The sequence below is a fragment of the Microtus ochrogaster genome, unplaced genomic scaffold (assembly GCF_000317375.1).
Source record: "Microtus ochrogaster isolate Prairie Vole_2 unplaced genomic scaffold, MicOch1.0 UNK106, whole genome shotgun sequence".
Classification (NCBI taxonomy): domain Eukaryota; kingdom Metazoa; phylum Chordata; class Mammalia; order Rodentia; family Cricetidae; genus Microtus; species Microtus ochrogaster.
The window spans coordinates 324,114-346,074 of record NW_004949204.1 but is presented as its reverse complement, the minus strand read 5'-3'; the positions used below and the strand labels follow the sequence as shown (position 1 = coordinate 346,074).

The window sequence follows — 21,961 nt, the reverse complement described above, 5'->3', positions numbered from 1 at the left end:
CTCTCTCTCTCTCTCTCTCTCTCTCTCTCTCTCTCTCTCTCTCTCACTTTTTACTTCATCTTCTCAGAAATTTTACCAGCTATGGATGATCTTCATTTTGTAGATGAGAAAACCGAGGCAGAGAAGATTTTCATAACACCCCCCCCCCCACCACCACAGCTAGTGAATGGCAGTCAAGGGATGTATTCAGGCCTGGCACCATGGCCGGTAGCTGATGCTAGTATCATGGATGGTGAATTACGGAAGGCAGCTGACCAGAATCTCCAGGGAAGGAGTCTAAGCTGAAGGGTTGGATAATTTGTCAAGGCCATCCAGGTCAGTGACAGCCAGTTCTTCTCAGGCCACATACTACACTTTTGTTTCTCATATTAATGACCTCCCGGGCTTCCGGGTCAAGGATCAGGGTCCATGGGACATCTCAATGGGACCTTCATGAACTCTCCTCTTAGGGTTAAGCAGCATCAAGGGATGAGTAAGCAGCAGGCTCATCTCTAACAACAGGTCTTCCTCCCTCTCTGCCTTTCCCACCTGTACCGAACCCAAGTCTGTACTGGGTCCCCAACAAGGACACCACCAGCATCCTGAGTCAGAGAGCAGAAGGTGGATCTTGTTGAGGAGCTCGGGATCAGTCCCAGAAAAGACACTGACCTCTGGCAGAGGAAACCTGGGCACTTGGAGAGACTGGGCAGGAAGCAGGCACCCCCGAAGGTTGTGACACTTTGTCAATCTCAAGAACATCAGGTGGAAAATGAGTATGACAGGCATGGCTTCATCCTCTTCGCCTGCTGTAATTGATTAGCTGAGCCAACATTCCCTTAGCACCTCTGACTTTGTACCAGGCACCCGGCTAAGTGCTGAGGAAGGATGCAGAAATGGGACAGCCAAGTCGTGCTTTTTGAGAACAGACTAGCCAGCGTGCAGGTGGGAGGAGACCAAAAAGCAGAGAACTGCCCTCAGAAGTTCCAAGTCTGTGCCAGGGATGGGGATCCATCCCCTGAAGGCAGGACCAGGAAGCCAGGACAGGGAGTCGGAAGGCACAGCACCTTTGCCAACCTCTAGTGTTTGGGAATGCTGTATCTTCTGCTCCTGTGGCCTCTGGGGGTGGCTCTAGACACTGTAAACAGTACCCAGATCAGAGTGAAATCTGGACCATGTCATTATATATTGGTTCAAGGTCAAGGTCTGAGGCCATTCTCTGTTCTTGCTTCCTTTTTTTCTTGTTATTTTGATTGGCTTATCCTGCTACTTACCATTTAAAAAAGACAATACATTTGTTTGTAGAACATTTTGGGGTGAACGGAATGTCCGTGAAGACCACTCTCCTGCTCTGGCCTCGCTCAGTAGCCCTCCTGCATTGATGTGGGCTTGGTTCTGTGAGTCCCACCTTCCCACATTGCTTTCTTCTAAGAGGCCGTCCTTAGTCCCAGTCCCTGAGAACCTGCCCCCCCTACTCCCCATGCACTTAGCCTTTCTTAGTGACAGTGGCTAGCATGGTCACTCCTCACCGCAAGTCGTGCCACCATGATTAAGGCTGCTTTTACTTCTCTGTATTGCAGGAGGCAAGTGGGCCACTACATATTGTGGTGCTGAACACTTAAGGACTTGGAAAGGTGGTTAGGGCCTCAGCATGACCTGAATTCTGCTTCCTCCCCTTCCTCCCTGTGTGGAGTCTGGGGATATGGAGGGTGGAGTGTAGGAAGGAAAGGAGGGAGGGAGGAAGGGAGGGAGGGAGAAAGAGATGGAGGGAGGGAGAGAAGAAGGAGGAAGCCCATTGGCCAGAACAAGCCTAAGAGTGATGGTTCATTTTAATTATCAATACAACATGATCTAGAATCACCTGCAAAGAGTCTACCCGAAGGGCCATCTAGATCAAGTTGGCTTGTGGGTATGTCTTTGAAGGACTGCCTTGATTCCTCTGGTTGAGGTAGGAAGACTCACCCATCGTGGGTGGCGCCATTCCCTGGGCTTGGATCCCAGACTGTATAAATATAGAGAATGGGCTGAGGACAAGCAGGTACACACGCTCTCATTTCTCTCTGCTTTGGACTGTGGGTGTGGTGTGGCCAGCTGCTCCAAGACCCTGCAATAATGGACTGTCACCTGAAACTGAGCCAAAATAAACCTTTTGTCCCTTAAGTTGTGTGGGTTTTTTGTTGTTGTTGTTGTTGTTTTGGTATTTTCATGGCAACAGAAATGAAACTACAAGTCCAGGCTCTTCTGTTCCCGGTGCCTTTGAGAGTAACGGCCACAGCACCAGGGAAGCAGGCACCTTTGGTCAACACCTCTCCTCCTCACCACAACTCTCTGACTGGCCAGCACCAGCTCTGTTCTGATGAGGAAACTGCAGAAGACTCAGAGAGGTGAAATATTACTGGCCCAAGGTCATCATATAAAAGTGACCATGGTCATGATTCAGCCTAGTCTTGGGGTCTTCAAAGTTCAGGCACTTTCAGGTGTCTGACTACCTAGGGTACCCCGTGGGCCTCTTATCTTGTCAGTAGAATGTGGATATCCTGTCCAGCAGACCTTTGACTCTAAGCCCCTCACAGCAGAGCCCAATAGTTGACATACTTGATCTGAGAGTCGTAGCACCCGTGTGTGCCGTAGGTGCTCAAATTATGTGATTCTGGAGGAAACTGTCCTGTCTAAAGTCTTTCTCTCCTTAACCTGGTCCCTGCTCTCTGTCTCTGGGGATCTCACAACTTGGAGGCCAGCAGGCCTTTCCTTTCCGAGAGCAGCTCCTAGAAATTCTCTATGGCCATTCTGAGAGGTTTCAATATGGCCCTGAGGCAGACAGCGCTGGAGGCGAGGGTGGGGAGGTGGAGGGTAAGTGCCAGGGCTAGCCGCGGCCATCTGTGGCAGACTTGGTGGGGCTTCTGCTCTCTCCTGCCTCTTTGGGGTGCTGCTTTCCACAGCAGCTCCAGTTAAAGCAGTTTCTCTTATCGTCACCCTGGCCCAGGCCATAGTGAATGGAAGCAGGGTCAAACACCAAAGCCAAGAGGACATACACAACCTATATGAACTATTGCCAAGGTTTAGGCTCACCCAAGAACTGGACTGAGGGGCTGGGTAAGGTCTGGGGAGCTCAGCTGCAGGGTAGTGACAATTTGAGGCCTGCCTGAGACCATGGTGAGGCAAGTCAGAGTGGTGGATAAAGAAGCCAGGGCCTGGCTGAACAAATTAAAGACAGGGGTAGCTCAGCCTGGAGACTGGAGGGAGTGGCCTGGCTCTGGTTGATGCCCTTTGACCCTGGCTAAAAGCTATTGCTTCTTTGCAGAAGTCCCGTTACTTGCCCTGCTCCAAAGAGGCACTGGCTAAGTCCCAGGCCCTGCATATGGGATGCCCAGCCCTACACACGAATCCAGGGTGCCTGCATGGTGAGCACAACAGAAGGGCCTAGCCAGATTTCTGGGGCCCCATATCGGGTGTATATAGTACAGTACAATGGGGATGGGACATTCTAGTCCCATTCTGCCCTTTAGCCCTGCAAAACCCCTGGGCTGGGACAGTGTCAGTTCTACAGCTAGGAACAGAGGTCTTGGAAAGTTCAGTCTCTCCCCCATGGGGGCGGGGACAGCTGCTTCTTCTGCCACACTTATGACATCTTTGGTCCAAACTGATGAGGCAACTGAGTGACCGTGGGGTTGGAAAGGCTAAATGGAAAGTATGTAGTTCAAGGCCTGGCATGTGTGTGCTGGAGAATCTTCAGACACAGGAGATGTTATTAGTGTATCTGTACTTTTTTCCAGCACAGCTCGGAGTCACCACTCCATCCTCCGAAATCTTCCTTATCCCCTGAATTTACATAAGACAGTGAAAGGGTCCAGGTCCAGCGCACAGGGTGTAAATCTAGGCTCCAACACACCCCTATCTGGACCGGCTACTTCCCAAATCTCATAAACCTTCAGGCTATTCTGTACCAAGGGTTCCCTGCCAACTCCGCCTCTGAGCATTGCTCTTCCCCTGCGCACTTGCTCGCGGTGTGGCTACAGGCTGGAGTTCCCTCCTGGATCGCCTCTGTCCTCTCGGATTAGATATGGGGCTGCTTCTCCTGGCACACCTTTCCCTGTCCCTTAGCTGATAGAAGGGCACCTTCTGTTTTCCCCATTCTCTGCCAGGCATTGCAATGTGGGTAGGAGCAGGTCCTTCTCCTGCTGGCCCACTGCACCCAGTGTCTATGGCAGAAGCCCAGCAGATGCGTGGAGGCCAGTCTTGATGGATGGCCTGGGGATGGGGAGAGGCCTTGGGGCATCCTTTCTCTATCACCTGCTCCCTGCTTTCCTTCCTGGTCATGGCTAGTGGCCCAGACAGCACTGGGCTGGCAGGGAATGTTGGAGCAGATGCCAGGAGCTGTGAAGGGAGGCTTTTCTTAGGCTCAGCACCCTCCCCAGGGCTCAGGAGCTCAGATGGTGGAGGCTGGCGTTGCGCCTGGGAGAAGAGGGACTCTAGGCAACAGGGACTTCGGCCTGCAGCAGCTGCTGGAACCTTCTTTCCCCTGAGCCAGTCTGCAGATGTGGGGGCCTTGCCCTCAACGTTCACTCATGCACGTAGTGCGTGCGCGCGTGCGCACACACACACACACACACACACACACACACACACACACACGCACGCACGCGCGTGCGTGGGCACACATGAGCACATGCACATACACACTGCCGCACATCGGCAGCCTCCACGTGACCTCGTAGCATGACTCTGTCCATCATCAAGCACCGAGTACAAGAATCAGATGAGCTACAGGGTGACCACTCTTGGAGACGCTGTGCAGCAATAAGGGAGTGGTTTTTAGAACCACTGCAGTTGCTGCCCCCTCATTACCTCTACTTGAAGGCCATGAAGGGATGAGGGCTTGGGGCTTCTTCCTCTTCTATGTCCTCTCTCCCTCTTCAAGGAGACAGGACTCTACTTAGAGGCTCCAGTCTGTACGGACACACACTTGACTCACCCCTACACCCCGTTGGAAATGCTCCTATAAAGAATGAGACCACAGGGATTTTCCTTTGCTGTTGCTGCCTGGAGACATCGCCTTTCACCAAGAGCCCAGAGACTACACATTCATCCCCAGCCCGTCTCACCCAGACTTACCTACCACTCTCTCTGACCCCCTGCTTTCCTGGCCTTCCCAATGACCTCCACCAGCCACCTGTCTTCCTGGCCATCCATCTACATCCTGTTCACAGCCCAGAACAGACGACAGGGGCCTAGCCAGAATCTAACAGAAGAGACTTCCTGGCTTCCACGGTCTAGTCACGCAGCCTAGTTACACCCATGTGTCCCAAGCTTGCTTTTTATGGTGCCAAGAACTCCAACCCAGGCAGCCTCCCCAGGACCGGGCCCTCCAGCTGCTCTTAAAGCCGCTCTGGCTCCTTGCTTCCCTCGCCCGAGTCCCAGGGTGGAATACAGGCAAGCTGACTTTCTCTGCACTTGACTTTATTCAAATGATTAAATACTTCTGTCATCATTCCTCCTCCCCAGTTCAAAACAATACTAGCTAACATTTATACAGCGCTTACTACGTGCCAGGCACTGCTCTGAGAAAGCTGATATATGTACCTCATTTAATCTTCCAGCAATCCTATTCAGTGGGGACTATTATTATCCCCATTTAAAGATGGGGCGACTAAGCCCCAGAGAGGTCAAGTGTTCGCTCAAGGTCACACAGCAAGTACACAGTGGAGTGGGACCATCTCTTTATACTGTCTCCAAGCATCTGAGAGTGGGAAACAAGAAGGAAGGTCTCTGAGCAGGTGGATGAGGGGAGACCCGGAACACACTCCTCCAGGGGCAGGGGCGGAGTGGACACTGAGAGGGCTCTCAATGGGAGGGTGGTGGGCAGCCTGCTCACATGGGAGTTGATCACCGCGTCCCCTCTTTGTTTATGGCTCACTCTTGAGTGTTTTGACAGCAAGTAAGACGCGTGTCACTATCGCTCAGCCCTCTGAGAACCGGGGAGGCTGCGTTCTGTAGTGATGCGGCTTGGTCAAGGTCACGCTATGCCTGGTATGGAAACTTCCCAGGGTCTGGTGCCTGCCTGCCTGCCGGCTGCTGCCCTAGGTTGGAGTTTATGTTTTAGTATAACGAAAACCATCCAATAAGGGGCTCAGGAAACCCTGGCTTTCAGTGGGAGACCCTAGGGGAAGGGTCTCATCTTGCCCAGCTCCATTCTTGGCCCAAATTGGCACAGGCACCTGGGAAGGGCAGCCGGCCAGCCAAGTGCCAATGTTACTTTAAAAATAAACCCGGGAAGAACGAGACTTAAAATAACCCCGGGGATGTGTGAGCAGCTAATTACCACTGCAGCCCCCTGTCAGGGATGCAGGGAGTGAGCTGGGCCTCCATGGTGTCTGCGTGCTAGATCCCCTATGCTCATATCTTCTGTTTTGAAGCTAAAGCAGGCTGGGGCCGACAGAGCACAGAACCCTGAAGGGTCAGGAAAGGGTCCTTCATGGGTCCCTCGGGATATCGTGGATGACGTCCCTGGTCTCAGAGATCAGATCAGCATTTTGGGTTGGGGTGATGGAGGGCACACAGCACGCACTAGTGGCCAGGATTTCTCCCTCGATCCCACATTGTCTTTGGGCAGCACCCAGGACTGAAAAGAGCTCTGGTGTCCTGAGCTCCTCCTTTCTCTGAGGTGGGCGTGGCAGTGCTAGCCAGGCAGCTAGCTTTACTAGGGACTCCCTCTCCAGGACTTCTGATAGCCACTCCTCAACTATTTCATCTTTCCACTCAGAGAAGAATAGAGCGTCCTTTTGGCTGATCTCTTACTGATCACTCCCGGAGACATCCTTGGGTCCCCAGCGATATGCAGGGGCTGAACTAAGTCCCAGCCAGGCAGCGTCACACCCCTGTCCTGCGGGCTGATATCCCCCTAAAGCTCTGGGATACTCTTTCAGCCCTCCCCTGGCCCCTGACAACCTGGCACAGGGTACAAGAGCATCCGACAATGACTGAGGAAAGGACATGGGACCCGGCTGAAGATGCAGCTGACCAAAGATGACAGGCATGCGAGGACCAAAGAGGAAACACAACACAATACACAACAAAACAAAACCAGCTTTCTCAGAAGAGGGAGCCAGAGGCCAGGGCTGCTGGGAGCTGACAGAAGGGGTCAAAGAGCAGCAACGATGGGGAGGTGGGAGGTTATGGAGCTGGCAGGATTGGAAGGGAGGAAGCTGTATAGGAAAAGCTGAGTGGCCAGTCCTGGCTGGGTGTCCCAGCCCATATACTTGCTGGACCTGGGCATCATTTTCATAATAGACTATAATAGACCTAAGGATCACTACCCCTGGGCTTCTGCAGGAGGCTTGAAAAGGAGGGACTGCCATGCTGTTTCCCCCCACATCCCACCCCTGCCTCTCTTCAATATGGTTTCTGTTCCAATTCAGGATCTACAAGTACAGAAGATCACCCACCCCAATCCCCCTTCCTTTCTTTTGGGCCTGGAAGGAGCTGTAGAGCTGTAGAGCATGACACTCCATGGCCAATGTCGCTTTGACCATGATGGTGGCAAACCCACCGAGTTTCCTGATTTGACCTCCCAGCAGCTGTGGGCAAGACTGACCGCTCTCTCTAGTGGAATGCTCCTCCTGGCCTTTGGGGAAACACTGTCCTGAAGTTCATCCTCCTTCCCTTCCCCATTTCACAGCCAGGGCCTTGTCCACTCTGGGCAAGCCCTTTCTCACTAAACCACACCCCCAGCTTGGTTCCCCAAGACTGTTTCTCTGGATAGTCCAGGCTGGTCTCTCCCTCCCAGTCCTTCTGCCTCCGCCTCTCCTGGCTGGAAGATTCCGGGCCTGTGCATCAGCACGCCCTCTGCCCTCTGGCCATTCTCGCTGATCTTCCACTGTCACAGGAAGGCTGGGGCACTCTGCTGTCCCCAACTGGTCTCACGCGGCACCTGACTTTCAGTATTATTCCTATCTCACGGGTTTCTGTCTTAGCTTTGATTTCTCCTTTTAGTGGCAGCCTTGCCTTCCCCGGCTTGTCTCAAGATTAATCAGGACGTCTCCAGCAGCAGCCTTGAATCTCTTTCACAAAACCTGTTACGCTCCAGCTTCATTTTGCATCTGATAAGTGATCAGCCTCCACCCGTTGCTCACATCAAAGACCCAGGGCCAGGCCTGCTTGTTCTATTCCCTTCTGACTCCCTTTCCCCAACACGGTTATCCTTCCCATCAGCAAGTCCCATCCACTCTGCTGTCCAAACTGCCTCAATCCGCCCATGACCACCCCTCGCTTGATGTCACCTGCTCCAGTCACAGTTCCTCCTTGTAAGTTATGGACTATAGCCCTGCAACCCACCTCCCCTCTTGTACAGAGTGATTTTGAACAGTTTTACTTTAAATTTAATTTTTCTCACACACACATATAGGGGTGTGTGCATGCATGTGCATGCACTCACATTTGCACGTGAATGTATGTGTGTATGTGTGTGCATGCAACCTCACGTACACAGATGTGTATGCCATGGTTGGTGGATGAAGGTCAAAGGGCAACTCGTGGGAGTTGATTCTTTCCTTCTATCAAGTAGGTAGTCATCAGGTTTTGTGGCAATCACCCTTCCCCGCTGAGCTAGCCAAAGATTTAGTATTTCTGTATTTGCATGATGTAGTTTCCAGGTTCTGCCTCCCCTGACAAGTAGATATCCAGAGTACAGGGGCCACCTTTTCCTGAGCTGACTCTCTGGTGTCCAGGACAGTTCCTGATGCATCGAAGATGCTTGGAGCAACCAGGTGGATAGAGAAATGACCACGTGGGGTGTGAGGTGAGGGAGAGAGGGAGTCAGGGGCCTGGTTTTGCATGCCCCATCTCCTCTTATTCTCTGGCTCTACCTTATCTTGTTTGGAATAGGGAAAGTTTGGGTGGCAATACCAGTTCTCTAGGAATCTGGAGGACCCCAGAGCTTTCTAGAATTTGCTATGTCTAATCCTCATTTGAGACTTTATTCTTCAATAAAGCCACAGTGAGCCACCCCTACCCCTGTCTTAGCACGAGGTGGAGTGAGATGTTAGGGCAGGATCCACGGGTCCTTACAATGCTTCCTAAGCCTTCTGACTTCATAACTACCAGGAGGGCTCAAGAGACTGGGATCTGTGGGTGGGACTGTGAAGAAAGGCCTGTCAACACAATGTCAGTTGCCAGGGCCTGGGGATGGGCGGAGCCATTCCAGGGTCTGGATGGCAGGGCTGGTCATTTGTTCACACTCAGGGTTGGCTGTGACTGAGGAGATGCTCTCTGCAGTGTTCCTCCTGGCCGCCTGGTCAGAAGGTGTTGACTAGGGTCGGCCAATTTCTGGAACTGTACTGTCTCCTGAGTCCAGTGTCTGGGGCTACTGTAGGAGCTGACAGCCTAGAGATCCTCCCCTTCCCTTTCTGGTGGGAAGGGCCTGCATTCCAGCAGTCCCAAGGGCTGGAGCCGTGGCCTCCCTCTGTTGATAAGCTGGACCTTGTCTACAGCCAGAATCACTCTCTCCAGAAAAGGGTGATTTGGAGGTCCTGTGTGTAAAACTCTATTCTTGGGATAGACTACAGAGGAAGTCCTTTAAGGGCCTGGACACCATGGGGTGAAGTGGGGACAAGGGCTTAATCCTGGAGGATGCTGGGAAGGGAGGTCAGGTACGTTCCAGTGAGAATGAACTCTTAAGACTCTTGAAGTCTTCCCAGCCCTACTTCACAGGCAAAGCTGGGGTCATGTGGGACTTGCTCCAAGTATTAGATCCAGCAAGGAGCAGAGACACAGGGGAGGGGACCACTCTCACTCTCAACATCCCCTCTGTCATTTGAGATGACCTTATCTTCCCATGGGTCCCTACACGCCTTAGTTCTGCTGCCCTAAGCTAAATTCTTCCTCACAGTTCACAGAGGAGACTCGCCTGCCTGTGTGCCCACTGAGTAACCCTGTAGGGCCAAGCAGAAGACAGCAGGAAGACAAGCACTTGGGATTCAGAGGGCACTGAGGGAAGGAGGCCTGCCCCCTAAGTTCTAGATACATTCTTTCTGGCCTGGGCTGGCCCAAAGAAGGCCCAGAAGAGGGGATCCCATTCTAGAGCCCTGGGTTTCTACTGACTGTTGCAGTAGGAAGGTGGAAAGGCCAGGACTCAGAGGGTCAACCACTTGTTCTGTTGATGGGACCTGTCCTGTGTTGGACCCCTTTCCTGGGCTTGTTTTAGACCAGGCTAAGAGCAATAACCATGAAGGGGTAGACGCAGGCTGTCTTAGGGGTCCTTTGAGACGCACTTAATCCCCTTCTCTGGGGAGGATGAACATGACTTTCTGCTTTCACCAACTCCTCCCTCTCTACCACCCAGCTCACCCTAGAAACATTGCCTTAGAGTTCACTGAGCTAAGAGTTTCTCCTCAGCTCCTCTTCGGTGTTTCTGAGATGCCCAGGAAATAAGAAAGCTAACTATCTGCTGTGGCTGGAGGGGGTGCCTAGTCACCAGGGGTAGAGCACTGGGCCTAACAAGCTCTCTGCTCTTCACAGCTAACAGCCTCCCATAATCTGGGAGTCTTAAATCACAAGCCTCACCTAGTTGGGTCACATAGACCTGTAATCCTAGGTACTTGGGGAGGAGGGAGGGTGAGCCAGATAGATCTTGAATTCAAAGTCTGACTGGGGCTACAGAGTGAGTTCAAGGCTATCCTGGGCAATCTGTTGAGAGCCTGTCTAAAAATGAAAAGCAGAACCCAGGTTTAAGGTGGAGCAAAAACAGGGCTGAGGATAGAGTTCCGTGGTCGACTACTGGCCTAGTCCATACCTAGCTAGAGATTCAACCCACAACATGGCAGAAATCATAACAAAGCCACATGAGCAAATGTGAATGAACTCCCAGCACAGGCGCTAATACCACGGCTCTGGCTCCAGGAACTGGCATAGCCTTCCTACCCAGCACAACAGAGCCATTGTACCTGTCTTCTCACAGAGGAGCAGGCAGGTTGCCCAAGTCATCCCCAACAAGGCCCTCTGCTTCAGGGATTCTTTTTAAGAACTGTCACTTAGGGGTCCCCTGTTCAGTGTGACAGAGTTACAAACGTGTGTCTGAGACAGCTCCCCACAACGCTGTCCCTTCGTCCTCCAGAGGCCAACACGTGTCTCTATGAGGTCCAGACGTCTGTACTGTGAGAACGACCCCTGCTCCAGCTGTGGCTTGGGGCAGGGGCACTTGTGTTCTTGGGGAAGGGGTCAGAATAGGGTTGGAGGGTCTGGTCTTGGTGCTGGCCCCGCCACCACTCATGTGGAGCACAGGAAGTCCTTTCTCATGTCAAGCCCAGCCTCTCTCCTGGTGAAATAAGAGTAATGATACCCACACCTTGGGTTGGTGTGATACTTGGGAGAAATATTGTTTAGTCCTGTTTATGTAGAATACAGCCTTGTTTGCTCCTTGCCAGTCAAGGAGACTTCGGGTACATGCCCAGCACCCCTTCCACCCCAGACCTTGGTTGTAAAATAAAGTTTAGATAGTGCCTCCTCCTGGGGCATCCGTGAGGTCCGGATGAGGTAGCATATACAAAGAACCCAATTCAGGATAACAGCCATAGGAACAGCCTTTCATATAGCTGTGGAAACTGAGGCAGGATCTGGGAGAGAGGTTGATGCCTGTCAGTCCTTAGATCTCTGTGGAATATCCCAGAACAGAATTATCTGCTGCATTGGTAAGGGACTGGTTGCTGCCTGCAACTCTGTCCTTTGTCACCACTTACACCCCAGAGAGCCTCTCTGATGGGGCTTTGTCCTGAAGAGGAGGCTGTCCCCATATGTGAACCTGATGTCTCTCTCTCTTCAGGCTCTCCCACAGTTCAGAGCCCCGAAGAAAGTGCTCCAGGTGATCCTGTGACCTGCAGGCTGGAATGTGACTTGGCAGGTGTGTCTGAGATGGACATTTCAGATCTGAAGTCCTTGCCAGGAGAGGCCCTGCCTGTTCCTGACAAGGGTCGCTGATTTCAGGTCAAGCTTTAGAACCCACAGCTGAAGTCAGGCAGGCAATGCTTGGGGTCCGGAAATGTGGATGAGGGAAGGACACGTAGGCGAAGAAGGGGGATGCCATAGCAGGCACCTGGGACCCTGCAGAAAATACCCACCCCCTGTCGGATGGCATCAATCAGTCTTTTGGCTCAGTGTACTTCCACGGGCTCCCACATGCCTCAGTGACCCTAAGTCAGGAAGGGGCACAAGTGCTTCCTAGAGATGGGCTGAGGGCTTCTGGGTAACCAGGCTGGAGGGTGTGAACTCTCACTCGCAGGTTTATCTGGGTCAATGGGCACCCACTGGTCCAGACCCAGGCAAGAGACACAGGCTAGTCATCCTTTGTCTATGCTGCTTGTCAAGCCAAGGCTACCCACTAGCAGTTTACAACTTGTAGGCTGTGACCCCTTTAGGGCACCAACAACCCTTTCACAGGGGTTGCCTAAGAACACTGGAAAACACAGAACTTTACATCATGATGCATAACATTAGAACAATTAAGTTATGATTTACATCATGATTCATAACACTAGAAAAGTTAAAGTTATGAAGTAGCAATGAAATTAATTTTATAGTTGGGGGTCAGCACAACATGAAGAACTGTACTAAGGGGTTGCAGCATTAGGAAGGTTGGGGTGTCCTCTTTCTGGCCCCTCCACCTTGCTCTCTGAAGACCACTGTCAGTCTTTATCCCCAAAGCTCGACCCAACATTTAATGTCCTGCCACTCTAGAAAAAACCTCAGGCTTATCTGAGAGAATTCGTGTGGAGTCAGCATGCACACCAGCCAACTTGGATCTCCCAGGACTCCACTAAACCCCAGCTCCTTGGGGAAGGATCCGTGTTATAGCTGTCTGATCTTGTGGTACCTCATATGTAGCCTGGCACACAGAAAACCTCAGGAGATTTCAATGACTTTTGATAAACCAAGAAGGGAAGGAAAAAGCCAGTTCTATTTGGAAGGGGTCTCTAACTGTGGGTACCCAAACTCCCCAGTCTTCCCCAAGAAGACCAAGGAAGGACTCAAAACATTTCTGGGTAGGGATGAAGCTGGTCACTGCATCAGCAAGTCTAATACATTTGCAATGTGATGGTCCTATGGCCAAGCTTGCTGGTTCTTCAAATGCCAACGGAGAGATTGCTAGGATGGCATTTCGTCAGAGGCACCACAGTTCATAAACAGTTGACATTGAGTAAAGGAGCACAGGTTATCCCTAAGTTATGTAGGATTAGCTCTTCTCCCAGATAGATTGCCTCGGTCTGACACAGTCACCTGAAAGGCCTTATGGATTAGCTGAAGAAGGGGTGTGTCCCTGAAGATGAAATTCTACCTGTGGACAGGAGCAATTACCCAAACTGAAGACATTTCCAGCCTGCCTTTTGTGGTTCCTGGCCCGTGGAATTTGGCTTTACCAGCCTGTCTTTCCACCTCTCTGCTAACTCCTTGCAGTCTGCCTCTTTAAACTTCATGTACACCTTCTGTTGCTTCTCCTTCTCTCTCTGAAGCCTGATGGACGCATGGTGGTGGTGGTGGCAGCAGGGAATGGGGTGGGTAGGGAGGGGAAAAGGGTGGAGCTGCAGGTGAGTGGGTGGGTAAGTAGGATGGGGTCGGGGGGGGGCTTCTACCATATGCACAGTGTTGGCTTATCTACTCCCTGGGATGGGAGCTCACCACTTTTGAGGCACCACAAGCTGTCTTTTGCCAGCTTCAACTTTAACAAGACCCATCTTACGCTGGATAAAATTGTGTCTCTATGGCCTCTTTCTGTTGGTGTGGGCTCAACCCTGTGGATCTGCTCCATTCCACTCACCATAACCTGGCAGGGACCTAAAGGGGGATTTCTTTTCTCAATGACCTCTGTCCTAGAGGGTTTTTGTTTTGTTTTGTTTTTTGGCCAACTTGACACAAGATAGAGTTATGTTGGAAGAGGAACCTTAGCTGAGAACTGCCTCCATCAGATTGCCCATAATCATGTCTGTGGGGTATTTTTTTGATTAATGATTGATGTGTGGTAGGTCCAGTACAGAGTGTGGTGGTGCCACTCCTAGGCAGGTGGCCATGTGGTATAGAAGAAAGCAAACTGAGCAAATTGGGAGGTGCAAGCCAGGAAGCAGCCTTCCTCCACCATCTCTGCTTTAGTTCCTGGCTCCAGGTTCCTGCCTTGCGTTCCTGCCTTGGGCTTTTCCTAGTGATAGACGATAACCTTAAGTCAAGCAAATCCTTTACCAAGTCACTTTGATCATGGTGTGTGTCACAGCAACAGAAGCACCCTCCTTTAACACAGTGCTTTCCCCTCTAACTGATTCCCCAGGTTGTCCATGCCCCTTTAAGTTTGCAAACACAGGAGTCCTGCTTGGCTCAGGGGTTAAAAAAATGCAACTGCCACCTGCATTCCATTGGCACAACAGGCTGAGTGTCTTGGGGGGGGGGTGCAGAACAGGACTTCTCCAGGCTTTTCCCGTCTGGACCTAGCCTATGTATGGGAGCTCCTTCTTGATTGAGGAAATGATTCCCCAGTTAAGGCTTCTAGCGAGAGATGGTGCTGTTCTGCTCTTGGGGACATTGGGCAGTGGTACAGTCTCCCAAATCCACATGTTAAAACCCGAACCCCAATGTGTTCATGTTTGGAGGAGGGTGCTGGGCAATGAGGATGGAGTCCTTCTCGGTGGGATAAAAAGAGACAGGCCTGTCTCCCTCTTTCTGTGGTGGAGAAGGTGGAGCCAGGCCTGTGGCCCCAGTTACTTTGAAGAAAGAGGCTTGTAGGCCTGAGGTCTCTCTGGGCTGCAGAGCAAACTCAGGGCTATCCTGGGTAAGTTGGCCACCCTGTTTCCAAAGCAAGAATGGAGCCATGGATGTAGGACCCCAATAGAACACTTGCCTTGTGTGTGTGAGGTCCTCCCTATATTCAGTCCCTGGACTGGGCAGGCAGTGTGTGTGTGTGTGGGGGGGTGGGAGTGGTGGGGGAGGATCCAACTAAAAACCAGCAAGAAAGAAGCAGATCATTCCCTACCAGACATCCAATCTGTGGGCACCTTGATTTAGGATCTCTCAGACACCAACACCAAGAGAAAAAACTGAGTGTTGTTTAAGCCAGTCAGCCACATAAAATCTGCGATCATTTGTTCTAACAGCCCTGACACAAACCAAGACAGTCAGGGGCTAAGAAAAAGGAACCAGTTTCTCACAATTGTGTGTGTGTGTGTGTGTGTGTGGTGTGTAAGGTAAGTAGGGGAAGTGCAGAAAGGGCCAGCAGACTCCTAGTTGCCACTGTCCCCAGGGGTGGGCCCTTTATTACTTCTCTGTCCCCTACCCCCATGCTCCCCACTTCCCCACCCTCAATACAGCTACTGCATGTGGTACCCAGGCTTCATAGTTGGTCCCAAGTGGCATACGGCCCAGCTCCTCTGAGCCCCGAGAAGGATTCAAGCCTTCAGGTCCCATCCTATGGGCTCTTCAGCTCAAAAGTTTCCTTTTCTTAGAACAACAGTGCCAACTACACAGGTGTTCTTGGTTTTTTAGGTCTTCGCTTCCCTAGCTGTGTGCGCAGCCAACAGCAGGAGCACAAGCGTGCAACCCTCCAGCTCAACACCGCTGTCCCCTGCTGCTGCCTTTCCTAGAGAACGGTTTGGGGAGACTCTTTGTTGTCTTCTTTAGTTTTTGGTGCTAGAGCTAAAACCCAGGGCCTTGTGCATGCAAGGCAAGGACTCTACCTCTGAGCTACATGGCTAGCTTTGCCCTCATTAAAATACCAGTTGGTATTGGGCTTGGGAGAGGAAGGCAGAGGGAGGTCTGACTGCTGTGTTCCTCCACTGTGGGGGTTGCCCTTGGAGCAGACCCTCCTCTTCGGGCCCATGAGCTCCTTCAGTTGCAATCCCTTCTGACTTGACTCATTTCCTCTCATGCCTCTCGCTCCAAGATGAAACACCATATAAAGGAGGAGCTCTGACCCTGGTGTGGGATACTGACGATCTTCTTCATGATCTCAGAAATGCGCTGTATTCAAAACCTTGAGACTGAAGGGTGTCATTCCACGTCGGTGGATATTTTTGGAATCTTTGTATGACTTACGACTAATTGGATTCTAAGCAGTGTGGCTCATAGCTTTCTAGCATCGGCGTCCCTTGGGGCTTGTTATAAATGCAGACTCTCAGGCTGTGTTTCACACAGCTTCTGATTCAGAATCTGCGTTTCCATCGGGGCACCCAGGACCCACCCTTCACGGGAGAAACACTGACTTAGGGAAGCCCCATGTGAAGCCTGACTCAAGATGGGAAGTCAGATGACCACTAACTCCCTAGGGAGACAGGTGCTCCCCTGTGGGCAGGAGTGATGGTGGCAGCGGTGCGGGGTGGGGGTTAGAGACAGAGACACACACACACAGACAGGTCTCTTGTTTTGGGCACCAAGGCCATGTTCCTACTGTCCATTCCCTTTAAAGGGACTTTGCTATGTCACTGAGGAAACAGAAGTGGATACAGGAGTCGTAAGGAACCCCTTTTGTGCCAGGCATAGTGGTGTCCACCTTTGATATCTGTGTGTTTGAGGGCAGCAGCTTGGTCTACACAGTGAGTTCTTGGGCGGCAGGAACTGCATAATGAGACCCTGTCTCGGAACAAACAAACAAACAAGCAAACCCTTTGTGAAGACCGAGACTAGAAGACCAGCCTTGCCGTGGCTCTGTTACAAAGGAGGCCTTGCCTATTCTCAGCCATGCCTAAGGCACACTAGCCAACAAGAAAGTGAAGAATTGGCCTGTGGCAGTTGCCAGGGCCTGGGCAGTTCCAGGTGAGGGGCTGGTCCCAGGAGACCCCTGGCAGCTGTCCAAGCACAGGCAGTTTCTGAACAGCAAGAGAGCATGCGTGGCTCGGGAGGCTGCGGCGGCAGCTGGGTGCTCAACTGCTCTCTGTGCAGCCACGACAGGCATTTGTCATGTGGCTCTCTGAGGACCAGAGGCTATCGGAGGGGTCAGAAAACAGGGCTCCAAGCCCAGCTCTGATGCTAACTGTATGGCCTTTAGTAAGACCCTTCTCGCATCTGTGGGCACCACACAAGAGAGGGTTGAGCTAATTCTCTGGGCACACTGCTCTGTGTAATAGTCCCGCTGCCCTGCGTCCACCCTGGCATTCTCTATCATACACAGGTTCACATAGAAGAAATCGCAGGGACTCCATGGGAAGAACGGCTCTCAGAAGAGATGCCCATACACACACAGGCCTGGGAGGTGGGGGGAGGCGGGGGTGAGTCCTGGGGCTGACATTTATTTCTGTAGTGTCTTAGGCAAATTTCCAAATCTCTATGAGCAGGGCAGTGTGGGAACACTGGTTCTGAACAGCAAGCAGGCAGAGCCTGGCCTATTGCAGACACATGTCAATTTCCTGAGCCCACAGCCAGGATGCAGGGTGGAAGAGGGGTTGTCCACCCTGGGTCCCTGTAGAGGTTTGCCTGGACTGACAAGATCGTGACCTCGGTTGGAGCTTGCTTTCTCCCCCCGGCTGCTGGCTGGCTACAGGGACATCATTTTCGGTTTTTTAAAAATTATTATAAAATCGACTGCAGGCCCATGGGGTGTGCTGCCATCTGAAAAAGCTCTCTGTAGTGGTGATCCACATTGCATTCATCTGTGCTTGTTTATGTTTTCCTGTGGAAATACTTATTGTGTTTGTCCTGTCCCCACTGTGGCCAGTCGTGTGTCTACTATTTCTGTCCTGTCCTTGCCTCCTCTCCAACACCTCCAGCTCCCCACTGGAATGCGTGGGAACGGGATGGGCAAGCAGGAGAACCTCCGGCCAAATATACCCACTTTTAGAGGAGGAAACTGAGGTCATAGAGGACCAGTAACGGAGCCGATGGGACTCTATTTTTTTTTTCTGTCTTGCTCCAATACGTAACAAGTTCTCCTAGAACAGGGACTTCAGTCTTCCTCACTAATTTTCTGGGGGTCAGGAGAGGTAGCAAAGTCCTTGAATCACAGGCTCCGGGCCTGCGGAAGGAAAAGGGGACCCTGGGTAGGATCTTAGGAGGGTAAGACAAAAGGATGTGCTAGCTTCTTGGACCTTTCCCCCCATTCTACTCTTACCCCCCTCACCTCACTGACCCTATTCCCGAAGAAGGTAGCTCTGCCATGGTAACCTAGAAGAGAGAGCCAGAAAGAGAGAGAGAGAGAGAGGGCTCCTCCATGGGGGAAGGCATACTCCATGAACAGTAACATTAATGATAGTAAACATAACAGATATCATTAAACGTCAACTCTACCAGGCGCGTCCTTTGCATGAAAGTATTATTTCCTGCTGATAATTTCATTCTCATTTTATAACTGACAAAATGAGATCTGAGAGATTTAATAGCTTGGGCAGGTCATGGTAGGGGAGAAAAGGTGGGGTGAGATGAAGCCGGGAACTCTGGTTTCCAGGTTAGGGCTTGTGGAGTCAAGGTAGAAGGGCTGGCCTGTAGGCAGAGAGCCGGGGATGGGGGAGTAATGCCGAGCTGCACAGTGTGAAGATAACAGGCTGATCATGGGTTCCATCAAGTGCTCAACTTGCTGTGTAACCTAGGGCAAGTTATTGACCTCTCTGAGTGGTTGGATGTTCCCTAATATCACCTCTCATTCTTTTATTATAGGGCTCTGTGATTTGGGAAGTGGCAGGTTGCTTCTGGGAAAGATATAAAAGGCACAGTTTCCCTCTTTGGGGCCACCTGCTTGAATTCAGTCCTAGGGTCACCCTGAGGCATAGCTAGCCACAGGAGGCTGTGCTCAGCGGGAGGTCGGGCTCAGAGCCAGAGAGCAACAGCACAGGCTTCCTGCCTGGGCTCCATCAACAGATCTATCACCTGGGTTCTCAGTTGCCTTAAAGCCAGAAAAATTCCCAGGCCTGCTGTGAGAGAACCAGCACCTGTGAACCCCACATGGCCTCGGGGACAACCAGGTGCCAGGCAGAGATCTGTCTGTTGGGTCATTGGGCAATGAGAGAACGGCAGGCTGGCAACAAGAGACTACCTTCTTCTGGGACGCCCGGTTAGGGACGAACCAGCTTGGATATCTTGGTGCCTTGTTATCCACGGATCTGGGCTGGGTTTGAGATGGAGAAAGAAACAACCAGCAAGAGTCATGGGTCTGTTGAGTCTGTCCAGGTGCTATGCTCCCAAGCTCTGAGGCCACGGGCGAGCGCGGCTGACTTACAGTCTTCTGTGGCTTAGCTGAAGAGTGGGGGTAATAAGGTCAGCTTTGGAGGACTGGCAGAACTTAACAAGAGAATACAAATGAAGTGTCCGGATAGAGCCTGCGGAGGGAGCGTAGATAATAAAGGGAGGCTGCCATTGCTATTGTGGCTACTGTGGTAATAGAAATAGCAGGATGGAGTTCAGTGGTAGAATGCTTGCCTAGCATGCAGGAGGTCCCCCAGTATCACAAAAGAAACAAATAGAACTAAGCAAGTAATAACAGGTAAAGATGCACCCGAGGGCCTGGGAGTCAGATTTTGTACCCCCTCTGTGTGCCTCCTGGTCTCCTTCCCGCCCCCTGCCTTCTCTGTAGGAGGAGGTGATGGTGCCAGCTGATCCCCAGGCCCCTTCCTCCTCTGACAGCTTTAGGCTATGAATAGAGGGGGCTGGGGCCTGGAGGAGTTTGATGACTCAACGGCTAGGGAGGGCGAGGTTTCCCAAGGAAAGAGTTTCCATTTGTGTCTGGTGAACTTGGGGAGCAGGGAAGGAAGGGTTCCCTAGCTGCAAGGCCAGGCACGAGGGGGTGGGAGTGGAGAATGTGACTAACCAGGTGAATGACTAAGTTGGACCCTGCTGACCTTCAACCAATCAGGGTTGCTCATGAGCATCCTGCAAGTTGGCATCACTGGGCACTTGGTAGCTCTGCCAGGCTGGGCCTGGGCTTCATAGCATATGGCGGCAAAGGAAGCAGCCAAGAGGCCAGCAGGGACACAGCCCTGGGTGTGGAGTCAGAAGTGCCAGCTTCTTCTCAGTCCTCTGCCCATCAGCTTGGTGGCTCTAGACAGGAGATCCCTTCTCTTCCCTGACTGTACCCACTGCTCAGAGTAACAGAGCTAAAAATCCCACACTGAGTTGTGAGGGCTGAGATCCAACCAAGTGATAACACCATTGTGGCCAATAGATGCCGGCTCTGTCATTCATCCAGCCTTAGCCAGTAGGATTGGCCGCAGGATGTTCCCAGGGAGGCAATGGGTCAGGATCAGGCTAACAACATTCTCATAGAGAGTCCCTTCCAGACATCTCATCACTATCCTAAGGACAGCTTCCAGCTAGGTGGCGGAACCAAAATGAGAGGTGACAAAAAAACAAGCCAGGGATGGTTGGGTAGTGTAGGGAGTAGGCATTGCCAGTCTGATGGTGTCTTTCTTCTTGACCAGCACTGTATAAATACCAGCAGAAGGGTGTTAGGCTGCTAGTTCCAGTTTCGAGCATCTCTCTAAGTAAGAACCCTGGACAATTTGGAAAGCAACAACCCGGTTGGAGGGGAAGGGTGGCACCTGTCATTTCTGCACACATTAAATCCATCGATAGCATTCTCCAGTGCTCGTGGCTCTTGGGCACCTTGCTAGCCCTCAAAGTCAGAGAGATGTGCTTTGCCTATATTAACAAGGCATTGTGGTGAAAAAAGGCAAAACAAAACACACCCCTTAGGATGTAAATAAGCAGTTAAAAGAGCCCATACTGGGTTACCTAGGTCATTTTACCAATAAGTCCTGCCGCAGTCTTCAAGGGCAGTGGCCCTGTGAGGTTTCCATGGGTGTGTGTGGGGGGGCGGGTTGAACTGGACCTAGAGAGCTAGATTAGATAGCAAAGGGAATGCAGAAGAAAAGGTGTTGCTGGCTAGAAACATATTAAGTATCCTCTGAGGGTTAATATGGAGGCCATAGAGAGAAGCCATCCAAATAAGAATTAAGAAATAAAGTCAGGCATGGAAGTGGAGGTGGGGCAAGGAGCATGGGCAGTGGGTAGCCGTGTGGGCTTTGCTGAAGTAGGCTGGGATAGCTGAGCTTTGGGAGTTTTGTGTTTGTTTTTCCCTGGAAGCATTGTCCCAGGGATGTCATTTTGCCGTGGGTAAGAGGCTGGAAGCAAGGAGGTCAGCAGGGAGGTTAAGCTGAAGCAGGAAACCCGGGACTCAGAGGAAAGTTGCACTAACTGGGAAACTGGTGTGGGAAGACAGAGAGAGGCATACACAGGTCGGCTCTGATTTACAGACAGCTAACCTGCTGTGAAATCCTGGGCCAGTGGCAGCGGGATGTGGAGGGAAGGGGCCCTAGACCGAACCTGCTCTTTGGGTAGTGTCTGGGTGTTCCTCTCTCTGCAGTTGAAGAGTGCCCCAGCCTCAGAATGGAATTCTGCAGTGGGTAAGACAGTGTCCAGCTCTGTCTTTAACCTGCTTCCACTCCTGTTGACTCCCAGGAAAACACTGCCATCTTCTAATGGGTTTTGCCAAATGGCAATGAGCCCCTGGGAGTTCAGCCAAGGCAGGGGGTGGGGGTCAGGATGAGAAGGAGAGGGGAAGATGGAGGAACCAGCTACTGGAGGCATCCCAGTGGCTTTGGGGGAAGGTGGGTTCCCAATCTTCGAGTCTAAGCACGTCGGGGCTGGGAAGAGCCCTTGACATCATTTTGGCCAACCTCTACGTGTTGGGACTTGAGCCCAAGATTCAGGCAGGAGAAGGGACTTGCCCAAGGTCGGTCATGGAGAGGGTTAGCCATGGATCTGGACTGCAAGCCCAGGGTCCTGGGGATGGTTAAGATGTGTGATCCTGGCTGGGCGCTGACACCTCAGCAGCTTGGTGAAGGGCCTGGCTGGAGATGCCTTTTCTGACAGACATCTATTTGTGTTCTCTCTCTCTCTCTCTCTCTCTCTCTCTCTCTCTCTCTCTCTCTCTCTCTCTCTCTTTTAACTTCTTAGATTTTACTTTTTAGAAATCAATATAACCTTTACTTCCTCCTCCCAGCTCCCCTTCCTGTCAACATGATCCAGCCCCCTGGCA

General features: G+C 51.8%; 1 protein-coding gene across 1 annotated transcript in view; it reads right to left on the bottom strand.

The window, feature by feature from the left end:
- Kcnk3 (potassium two pore domain channel subfamily K member 3) overlaps nt 1-21,961 on the bottom strand; it is a 36,715-nt gene that overhangs the window by 13,521 nt on the left and 1,233 nt on the right. The window lies entirely within an intron of this gene.